Source organism: Oncorhynchus mykiss, chromosome 6 (genome assembly GCF_057628025.1).
Source record: "Oncorhynchus mykiss isolate SJ-2025 chromosome 6, ASM5762802v1, whole genome shotgun sequence".
Lineage (NCBI taxonomy): Eukaryota > Metazoa > Chordata > Actinopteri > Salmoniformes > Salmonidae > Oncorhynchus > Oncorhynchus mykiss.
In genome coordinates, this window is record NC_143027.1 from 54,624,185 (window position 1) to 54,634,582 (window position 10,398).

General features: G+C 43.0%; 1 protein-coding gene across 3 annotated transcripts in view; it reads right to left on the reverse strand.

Moving 5' to 3' along the window:
- Nucleotides 1–9,156, reverse strand: part of si:ch211-288d18.1 (USP6 N-terminal-like protein) — a 46,044-nt gene extending 36,888 nt beyond the window's left edge. The window contains exon 1 of one of the 3 annotated variants that reach the window (XM_090238201.1): nucleotides 8,972–9,156. The gene's annotated coding sequence lies outside the window, so the exon portion shown is untranslated. Of the gene's footprint in view, nucleotides 1–4,828; nucleotides 5,108–8,971 lie in introns of those variants that run through there. The other 2 variants (XM_021606818.3, XM_021606816.3) reach the window with 2 other exon arrangements.
- Nucleotides 9,157–10,398: the final 1,242 nt, after the last annotated feature.

Here is a 10,398-nt window from a genome sequence, read left to right on the forward strand (position 1 = left end):
TCTATTGACTAAGATAATAAAACCATAGTAAAAACTGCAGATTTGAACGTGTGAAAGCTAAACAGAACACAGGTTTGAGAAGCAGAGAGCAATGTGGATGTATATTATGTTGGCAGTGTGTGAAGGGGATGTCAGTGTGTGTGTCTGTCTGTTCTGTGGATCAGTAATATAAGCCCCCTGGGATCCAAGAGTCCTGCCAGTGTTTGGCTGACAGTACCCGCTAACCCCCATCTTCCTCCTCCTCCCTTCCCCGCTCTCTCTGCACCCTCCTACACAGGAATCTACCTCGCGCACGCACGCACACACACACACACACACACACACACACACACACACACACACACACACACACGTCTCTGCACAATGTAATTAGGTAATGCCAATCATCCAAAAAGTATGAAGGCAATAATTTCAAGGGCCCTCAGATGTACGTTGTGTGGGCCTGTTTGAGAAGATGGATAGCCAGTGTAGGCCTACAGCAGTATGCGTTTGACTGAGAGGTGAATATTGATTTCACCGCCCTCCAACCTGTTACAAAGCATTCTGACCTCACTGAGTTGACCTTTCCACACATGACAGAGTGTAGCATATGTATGCCTATGCCTCTGTGGTGCTACACCCCAGCAAGCACAGGTTTTTCTCTCAATCCATCATATGAACAGACCTTATCAGTGGGATCCCGACAGCACAAGAATGTTTATAGTGTACTCTCCAAAACAAAACAGCGGGATGGGCCTAATCCCAGTTAATCCACACTTTCCATGGGCTGCATCATTACCAGTGTCCTGGTTCCAGATCAGTCATAATCTGGAGCACAGCAGGACACGTCCAACATCTGGATCTTATCACTATCTTTGGGGGCAGGATGACCCAACCAATGGTTGTTATTTTCCAACTTGATTGCAAAGGCAGCTTCGGAACAAAGGAAATGTAATTCCATCACTCTGGTATCTCTTAACTGAAGTTATGTGACTGGCTTTCAACTAGAGGTCGACCGATGAATCGGAATGGCCGATTAATTAGGGTCGATTTCAAGTTTTCATAACAATCGGAAATTGGTATTTTTGGATGCCGATTTTGCCGATTTTTTAAAATTATTTTTTTATAACTTTATTTAATGAGGCAAGTCAGTTAAGAACACATTCTTATTTTCAATGACGGCCTAGGAACAGTGGGTTAACTACCTTGTTGAGGGGCAGAACGACAGATTTGTACCTTGTCAGCTCAGGGATTCAATCTTGCAACCTTACGGTTAACTAGTCCAATGCTCTAAACCACCTGCCTCACGAGGAGCTTGTCTGTTACGCGAATGCAGTAAGAAGCCAAGGTAAGTTGCTAGCTAGCATTAAACTTATCTTATAAAAAACAATCAATCAATCATAATCGCTAGATAAACTAGTAATATCATCAACCATGTGTAGTCAACACATGGTTGATGATATTACTAGTTTATCTAGCGTGTCCTGCGTTGCATATAATCGATGCGGTGGGCATTCGCGAAAAAGGACTGTCGTTGCTCCAACGTGAACCTAACCATAAACATCAATGCCTTTCTTAAAATCAATACACAGAAAAATATATTTTTAAACCTGCATATTTAGCTCAAAGAAAGGTTAGCAGGCAATTTTAACCAGGTGAAATTGTGTCACTTCTCTTGCATTCATTGCACGCAGAGTCAGGGTATATGCAACAGTTTGTGCCGCCTGGCTAGTTGCGAACTAATTTGGCAGAATTTTACATAATTATGACATAACATTCAAGGTTGTACAATGTAACAGCAATATTTAGACTTAGGGATGCCACCCGTTAGATAAAATACGGAACAATTCCGGATTTCACTGAAAGAATAAACGTTTTGTTTTCGAAATGATAGTTTCCGGATTCGACCATATTAATGACCTAAGGCTCGTATTTCTGTCTGTTTTTATGTTATAATTAAGTCTATGATTTGATAGAGCAGTCTGACTGAGCGGTGGTAGGCACCAGCATGCTCGTAAGCATTCATTCAAAAAGCACTTTTGTGCGTTTTGCCTGCAGCTCTTCGCTGTGCTTCAAGCATTACGCTGTTTATGACTTCAAGCCTATCAACTCCCGAGATTAGGCTGGTGTAACCGTTGTGAAATGGCTCGCTAGTTAGCGGGGTGTGCGATAATAGCGTTTCAAACGTCACTCGCTCTGAGACTTGGGGTAGTTGTTCCCCTTGCTCTGCATGGGTAACGCTGCTTCGAGGGTGGCTGTTGTCGATGTGTTCCTGGTTCGAGCCCAGGTAGAGGCGAGGAGGGGGACGGAAGCTATACTGTTACACTGGCAATACTAAAGTGCCTATAAGCACATCCAATAGTCAAAGGTATATGAAATACAAATGGTATAGAGAGAAATAGTCCTATAATTCCTATAATAACTACAACCTAAAACCTCTTACCTGGGAATATTGAAGACTCATGTTAAAAGGAACCACCAACATTCATGTGCTCTCATGTCCTGAGCAAGGAACTTAAACGTTAGCTTTCTTACATGGCACATATTGCACTTTTACTTTCTTCTCCAACACTTTGTTTTTGCATTATTTAAACCAAATTGAACGTGTTTCAGTATTTATTTGAGGCTAAATTGATTTTATTGATGTATTATATTAAGTTAAAATAAGTGTTCATTCAGTATTGTTGTAATTGTCATTATTACAAATATTATTAATCGGTATCGGCTTTTTTTGGTCCTCCAATAATCGGTATCGGTATCGGCGTTGAAAAATCATAATCGGTCGACCTCTGCTTTCAACCACTGAGTGGAGATGTTTCCACAATATTGTTTACAACTACATGCAACATGGGCATGATGGCACAAGTCTAATAAATGATAACTGTACTGTTTAAGGTATTCATTTTGACAGGCAGTCAAGCACAGGCAGTCAGGCACAGGCAGTCAGGCACATGCAGCTAGAACAGAGTACTAGACAGTATGGGGAGGCTTTTGTTCCAGCTTGGCCCTAAAACATCCGATTGAGCTAACCGTGGTCTAACCTGAGGATCACAATTGTTTCAATCAGGTTTTTTAAATGGTGGGCTGGAACAAAACCCTACACACACACACACACACACACACAGAGGACCGGAGTAGCCAACTTAAAGGGGCAGTGCAGTTAAAAACGTGATTTTCCTTTTATATTTTTCCATGATGTTGAAATAACACTGAAATTGTGAAAATTATAATAATGTCCTTTTTGTGTAAGAGCTGTTTTTTTTTAAATGCCTGGAATTTCTGTCTGTTCAGGTGGGATGGAATTTTTGGACCACATCATGACATCACAATGTGATCTGATTATAATACACCAATGACTGTTCATCTGGGTAAGGAGTGAGCTCTAGAACATCCTATCAACCAATCAGGGCTGTGTATGTAAATATCTTCACATTTGCTTCCTAAACGCCCACAGGATCAGACTGACCATTTCAAGACCAAAAGAAAGCTCAGGGAAATGAAGTATGAAAAATATATTTTGGAGTTATTTTCATTAATATAAAACACACACACAGTGTTATTAGACATAAAGTGGTGATTTGAAAATACAATTACAACGACGGCATGGATGCTTTAACTTACCAGACAGGACTGAATGTCTAGAATGTGAATCAGTCTAGACCTACTGAATAATTCAGTAAGGTAGAGAATGTAGCCCATGTCTGCCAGACAGACAGTGGTCACTCATTGGCACAAATAAAACAGAGCAGAGGAGATGACTGAGGCTTCGACTGATGTCTGCACAGTACAGTACACCTGGAACTACATGGTCAGCAGATAATGATATCTGTGACTACAAGGAGAAAGACATTTGACCCTCCTGGCCTCCAAGGAGTAAGCCTAACATTTGTTTGTTTATCTTAATGGGCAAAAATAAAAAAGTGACAACACACCCGTCCTAACCAAAGAAACTCAGGTCGGGAGACATTAAAATACCAATATGGTAGGCTACTGATGGTCAGGAACAGCTTCACCTCTTTATCTCTGGTCTTACTTTCAGAACAACAAACTCAGAAGAGGGAACACGGGCGATGGCGATCCTCGCTATAAAGCTCTGAATGTGCTGCATACTATTCAAAGCGTCTGGCAGCAACTGCCATGTGGTCAGTGGTCTGAAATCATAGCAGGCATATGGAGTTACTGAGAATGTCTATGTTGGCAGGGCAGAGGCCAGAAGAGAGGCCAGAAGAGAGACCAGAGAGGGTTTACGTAGCTGGTCGTGCCCCCAACTGATTGACTTGACTTGCCCAGAGGAAGTTGTCCCACACATACACAGGCGCAAATGGAATGAGTTAGGAACACATGCACATGCACAGGAACACACAAACATGCATGAAAAACACACACACACATTAATTCATTACACAACGAACTGTGCATTACCACAACGACAGATAGTGCATATATAATATTGCAAAACAATAAATACTATAAATACTATTTTTTTAAAGGAAGGAAAAATGTGTTCCTGTGTATTTTACGCTGGGCAACCTATGCAAATCCATCTATTGAATCCTATCCTAAGCAGGAAATCAAGTTACTGAAGTGTTTCTGTTTATAACCATATTCGCCATTCTACAGAGAAAGGCTACATTGATACCAAGGGGATTATATTAATTGGGTGTTGTCAGCAAAACTGTAGCCTGTAGAAAAGCAATATAGGCAACGCACAAAAGGCTAAACACGACCGCACAAGGGAGTGTTGTTGCATTCATCCGCATTTTCATAACCTATAATGTAGCATTATGTCATCAGGGGAATTACACACGAATGGCGAAACAATAAAGGAAATGTATTGATTATTATTTACCTTTTATTGTGGATCTCTCTCTGCGCTATCCGTGCAGTAGAAATATTGTAAATCCCTCTTCTCATTATTCGGTTGCGCCTGGAATTTTTTGATCAACTGGAGCTGTCACCCAAATCGCGGAATCACAACAATAAACGCAAAGTCTACAGTGGGTATACACTGGAGCACACGGGCTTCCTACATCTAACGGGATAGTGGTACATTTGTCACTGAACCGTCTGTGTTAAACTGAGCAGGCGCAGCAGCGTGGCATGCGTGACCGAAATATGTATGTCGTATGATGATGATGATGATGACTTAAAGGTACAGTCCTCCTGCATTTACAGTCCTATTTTGTTTCTACGAACCGATTCACCTCATGTACACTACAGTGGTGGCTGATGTGAAGTCTATTGTGTGCTTTGGCGCCCTCTGCTGGCTTTGCAGATGCTTTACACCAACCACGGTGTAGTGTTGTACTCATGTGGAGAACGGAGCCCTCTCTAGCAAGTTCTTCAGGACTATAAAATAAATCAAATATAACATTTGTGTCAATAGACCTATAACCATTCACCCGGCGTGTTTATTAGCATCATTGATCAGTGATTGCAATATACCTTGTATTTTAGGCCATGGCATGATATGGCATGATGTTCAGCATACCACCTGAGTACAACACTAGCAAGTGAGAATAGTTTTCAAAATAGAAAATCAGACATAAAAGACAAGTGATTATCATTGCACACATTGCAGTGGTGGTACTACATCAGAACTGATCAATGACTGATAAGGCAACCTGGTCTCAGAGCATTTCATATTATTCTGTATGTAAATCAGAGTCACTCCATTTAGGATGATATGTGTTCATTTGTGGATGTCCGTCACCCATTTCGAATTTTCTGTTTTGTATGATATGCACAAGTGGAATATCGCGGGCGCCATGTGAATGAGGCGATGGGCAAATAAGCTCTGGATGGACGCCGGCCTCCAGATTGCTCATTGCTAACTGGGCTAAAGCATTTATTCACGTAAGTCAGATTGATAAATGTAGTTTATTATTACACTGAACAAAAATATAAACGCAACATGTTTCATGAGCAGAAATAAAAGATCCCAGAAATGTTCCATACGAACAAAAAGCTTATTTCTCTCAAATGTTGTGCCCACATTGGTTTACATCCCTGTTAGTGAACATTTCTCCTTTGCCGAAATAATCCATCCACCTGACAGGTGTGGCATATCAAGAAGCTGATTAAACAGCATGATCATTACACAGGTGCACCTCGTGCTGCGGACAATAAAAAGCCACTCTAAAATGTGCAGTTTTGTCACATAACACAATGACACAGATGTCTCAATTTGAGGGACCGTGCAATGGCATGCTGAATGCAGGAATGTCCACCAGAGCTGTTGCCAGAGAACTGAATGCGCCATCTCCAACGTTTTCGAGAAATTGGCAGTATGTCCAACCACAGACCATGTGTATGGCATTGTGTGGACAAGCTGTTTGCTGATGTCAACATTGTGAACAGAGTGCCATATGGTGGTGGGGTTATGGTATGGGCAGGCATAAGCTACAGACTACGAACAGAATTGCATTTTATCGATGACAATTTGAATGCACAGAGATAACGTGATGAGATCCTGAGGTTCATTGTCGTGCCATTCATTCACCACCATCTCCTCATGTTTTAGCGTGATAATGCACAATCCCATGTCGCAAGGATCTGTACACAATTCCTGGAAGCTGAAAATGTCCCCGTTCTTCCATGACAAGGGACAGAATCATTAGATGACTTGTTTTGGTACTGCGCATACATTATGTAGCTTGATTTTGGTCGCAGGTTCAGGAATGGCTGAAGAAATCCACCATTTACCTGGAACTAACTCTGCAGATAGCACTGCTGGGTGATTTGAAAAGTCTAAGTCAATCGATCAATAATTTAATAATGCTCTCAGCACATAATGTGTATCTTTAATTTGCAATCTGTGTAAACTATAAGAATAGAAAGGTTCAGAAGTTTTGTGAGACATCACAGCACAGTTGAAAAATATATGGCAAATAGAAATCAAAAAGGACGGTGTTCAGACATAGATGGGAGGGGTTGAGGGGAGCTGAAGGGTGGAACAAAAAAAAAACAAATGTAAACTATATTGTGTCTGTAAACATTTTTATAGTATGTATAATCTGGAAGTAGAAGTCTAACTATTGTTGTCCATTACTTTATTCCAATTAGAGGAGGGGACTGTAATTGGGGGTAAAATAATGAAGAAGGAAAATACTGTTTAAAAAAAATATATATATATATATATATATATATATAATATACACTACCGTTAAAATTTATCAGAAATACAGTGTAGACATTGTTAATGTTGTAAATGACTACTGTAGCTGGAAACGGCAGATTTTTTTATGGAATATCTACATAGGCGAAAAGAGGCCCATTATCAGAAATCATCACTTCTGTGTACACTTCTGTGTTGTTTTAGCTAATCCAAGTTTACCAATTTAAAAGGCTAATTGATCATTAGAAAACCCCTTTGCAATTATGTTAACACAGCTGCAAACTGTTGTTCTGATTAAAGAAGCAATAAAACTAGCCTTATTTAGACTAGTTGAGAATCTGGAGCATCATCATTTGTAGGTTCGATTGCAGGCTCAAAATGGCCAGAAACAAAGTCGTTTTAAAATGTTGTTCTGCGAAATGAAGGCTATTCCATGTGAAAAATTGTCAAAAACCTGAATATCTTGTACAACGCTGTGTACTACTTTCTTCACAGAACAGTGCAAACTGGCTCTAAACAGAATAGAAAGAGGAGTGGGTAAGTTAGAATGCTCTGACTTCTGTTGGGGGTGCATTGCAGTAAATGCTGTATGGCCACTGTATGGCCACTGTAGAAGTTTTATGACATTTGGGAGGCACACAGCCATATGGTACAGAGCTCGATTTGGCCTCTGCAAGTCTCCCGAAGCTCCGCAATTGCATCACACCCTCTTGACAGAGCCTTCTGTCACGGCTGTTGAAAGAACTTGACCAAGGTGCAGCGTGGTGAGCGTACATTTTCTTTTTATTTGAAAAGACGCCGAACAACCCTCGATGCGGGCCCCAGACTGGTGAACCTCGTAGCGGGCCCCAGACTGGGGATCCTCGTCGCGGGCCCCGGACTGGGCACCCTCGCCGCGGGCCCCGGACTGGGCACCCTCATTGCGGGCCCCGGACTGGGCACCCTCGCTGTGGGCTGGAGGCCGTCTCTGGAGGCTCCGGACTGAAGGACGTCGCTGGAGGCTCCGGATTGGAGGCTGTCGTTGGAGGCTTCGTGCCATGACTCCTCACTGGAGGCTTCGTGCCATGACTACTCACTGGAGGCTTCGTGCCATGACTACTCACTGGAGGCTTCGTGCCATGGATCATCACTGGAGGCTTCTTGCCATGGATCATCACTGGAGGTTTCTTGCCATGGATCATCACTGGAGGCTTCTTGCCATGGATCATCACTGGAGGCTTCGTGCCATGGATCATCACTAGAGGCTTCTTGCCATGGATCATCACTGGAGGCTTCGTGCCATGGATCATCACTGGAGGCTTTGGGCCATGGACCATCACTGGAGGCTTCGTGCCATGGATCATCACTGGAGGCTTCTTTCCATGGATCACTGGAGTGGAGAGACACACAGAAGGCCTGGCTCTGGGAGCAGGAACAGGACTCACCAGGCTGGGGAGACATACAGGAGGCTTAGTTCTTGGCAGAGGTCCCGGATACACTGGGCCGTGGAGGCGCACTGGCGGTCTTGAGCGCAGAGCTGGCACAACCCGTTCTGGCTGGATGCCCACTTCCACCCGGGAAATGTGGGACGCTGGCACAGAGCACACCGGCCTGTGAATGCTCACTCGAGACACCGTACGCATCACCCCATAGCACGGTGCCTGACCAGTCACATGCTCGCCACAGTAAGCACGGGGAGTTGGCTCAGGTCTGAATCCTGACTCTGTCACACTCCCCGTGTGCCCCCTCCCAATTTTTTTTTGGAGAGGCCTCCCGGTCTTTAGTGCCAGCCGTGACCCTGTGTAAACTGTTGCCTGCCCTCTTTCTTGCTGCCTACACCTTCCTCTCTGCTTCCAGCAGTTTAAGAGTAATGGAACAGATTCCATTATTACTCACCTGAAGTCAGTCTCCTGCTCTGTGCTTCCTATTAGGAATGGAACATCATTGTAGTCACCTCCTTTCCTCCGCGTTTTTAAGGGAGGGGCGTGGAGAACGTGACCGTCCACCACCAAGCGCCCCTTTGTTGGCAGGTGTACTAGGTCATCTGGCCTCCATGACGGTTACTCCTTCCATGGAATGGCCTGGCAGGGACAGAGAAAGAGAGCGAGATAATGACAGTTACTCTCTATTCTATTGTATCAAAATATGTTGAACTGTGCACAGTTGCCATCTGGTGGCAAGATAATGCCAAGAAAAGAATACAGGTAACTGGCTGTAAATTTTAAAAAAAACACAAGTAAATGAGGGATACAATGATATGTTCTGGATTAGATTTGCTCAACTCCTGCGTCCTCTCTACTCTGTACTCTCTCGAGGATGTCGACTAAAATGAGCTTGTATGAAATGAGAAGCTCCTTCTCTACTCGAGCATCATCAGGCAAATTACGTTTACAGGGGTGGATCCCAAAGTAAATGTGTAAATATCTGATTAAAACAAATCAAGCTAGTTGTCCAAGACATTCTATGCGGTAGGATTACACTCCTCGACAGGAGGTTATCAAGGAGGGGAGGACTGTCTTCCGTTTGCCGAGTAACGAATTGACACACTTATGGGAGATCCTGGAGCGGTGCCTGAGACAGCGTTTTTCACCACCCTTAACGAGAAATGATGGAATTTGAATGAAGAATGGTGTCACATCCCACCTGCATTGCTTGCTGTTTGGGGTTTTAGGCTTGGTTTCTGTACAGCACTTTGAGATATCAGCTGATGTAAGAAGGGCTATATAAATTGATTTGATTTGATTTGAATAGGGTTCCAGACACTTGTAAAAATCTATGCCAAGGTGCCTTGAAGCTGTTCTGGCGCCCTATTAAGACACTATGTTAGTGTTTCCTTTATTTTGGCAGTTACCTGAAAGCTTGGCACGGTTGACTTTAAAATCATCGTGTGAATCCGGTATACCCATAGTATCTGTGTATGTGTGCAAGATTGTGTGTGAGAGGGTGTACATATGTGTTTATCCGTAGTATCTGACTGATGGAGAGTTTTCGGAGGCAGGTCAGGTTGTCTGACTCCACCCTCTCCGGTGATGCGTTATACACGTAGGAGCCTATCATATCCACCACACTGTGGAACAGACCTTTCGCCAGCGGTGATATCATCAGGGTCCACACAGACATCCCATCTATGGGGGTAGAGTAGATTAGAATAGGACAGAAGTTTATTGGTCCATCTTGTGAAGGAAATGCATATTTTGCTCTCCCCCAGATAACACAGAGATGCCACAAAGATATTTTTTGTTACCAACCATAAAAATCTAAATCTCTGAAATGACTCAACCAAACTCTACATGTATGTCTCACAGATGAAAGAGAATTCTTTA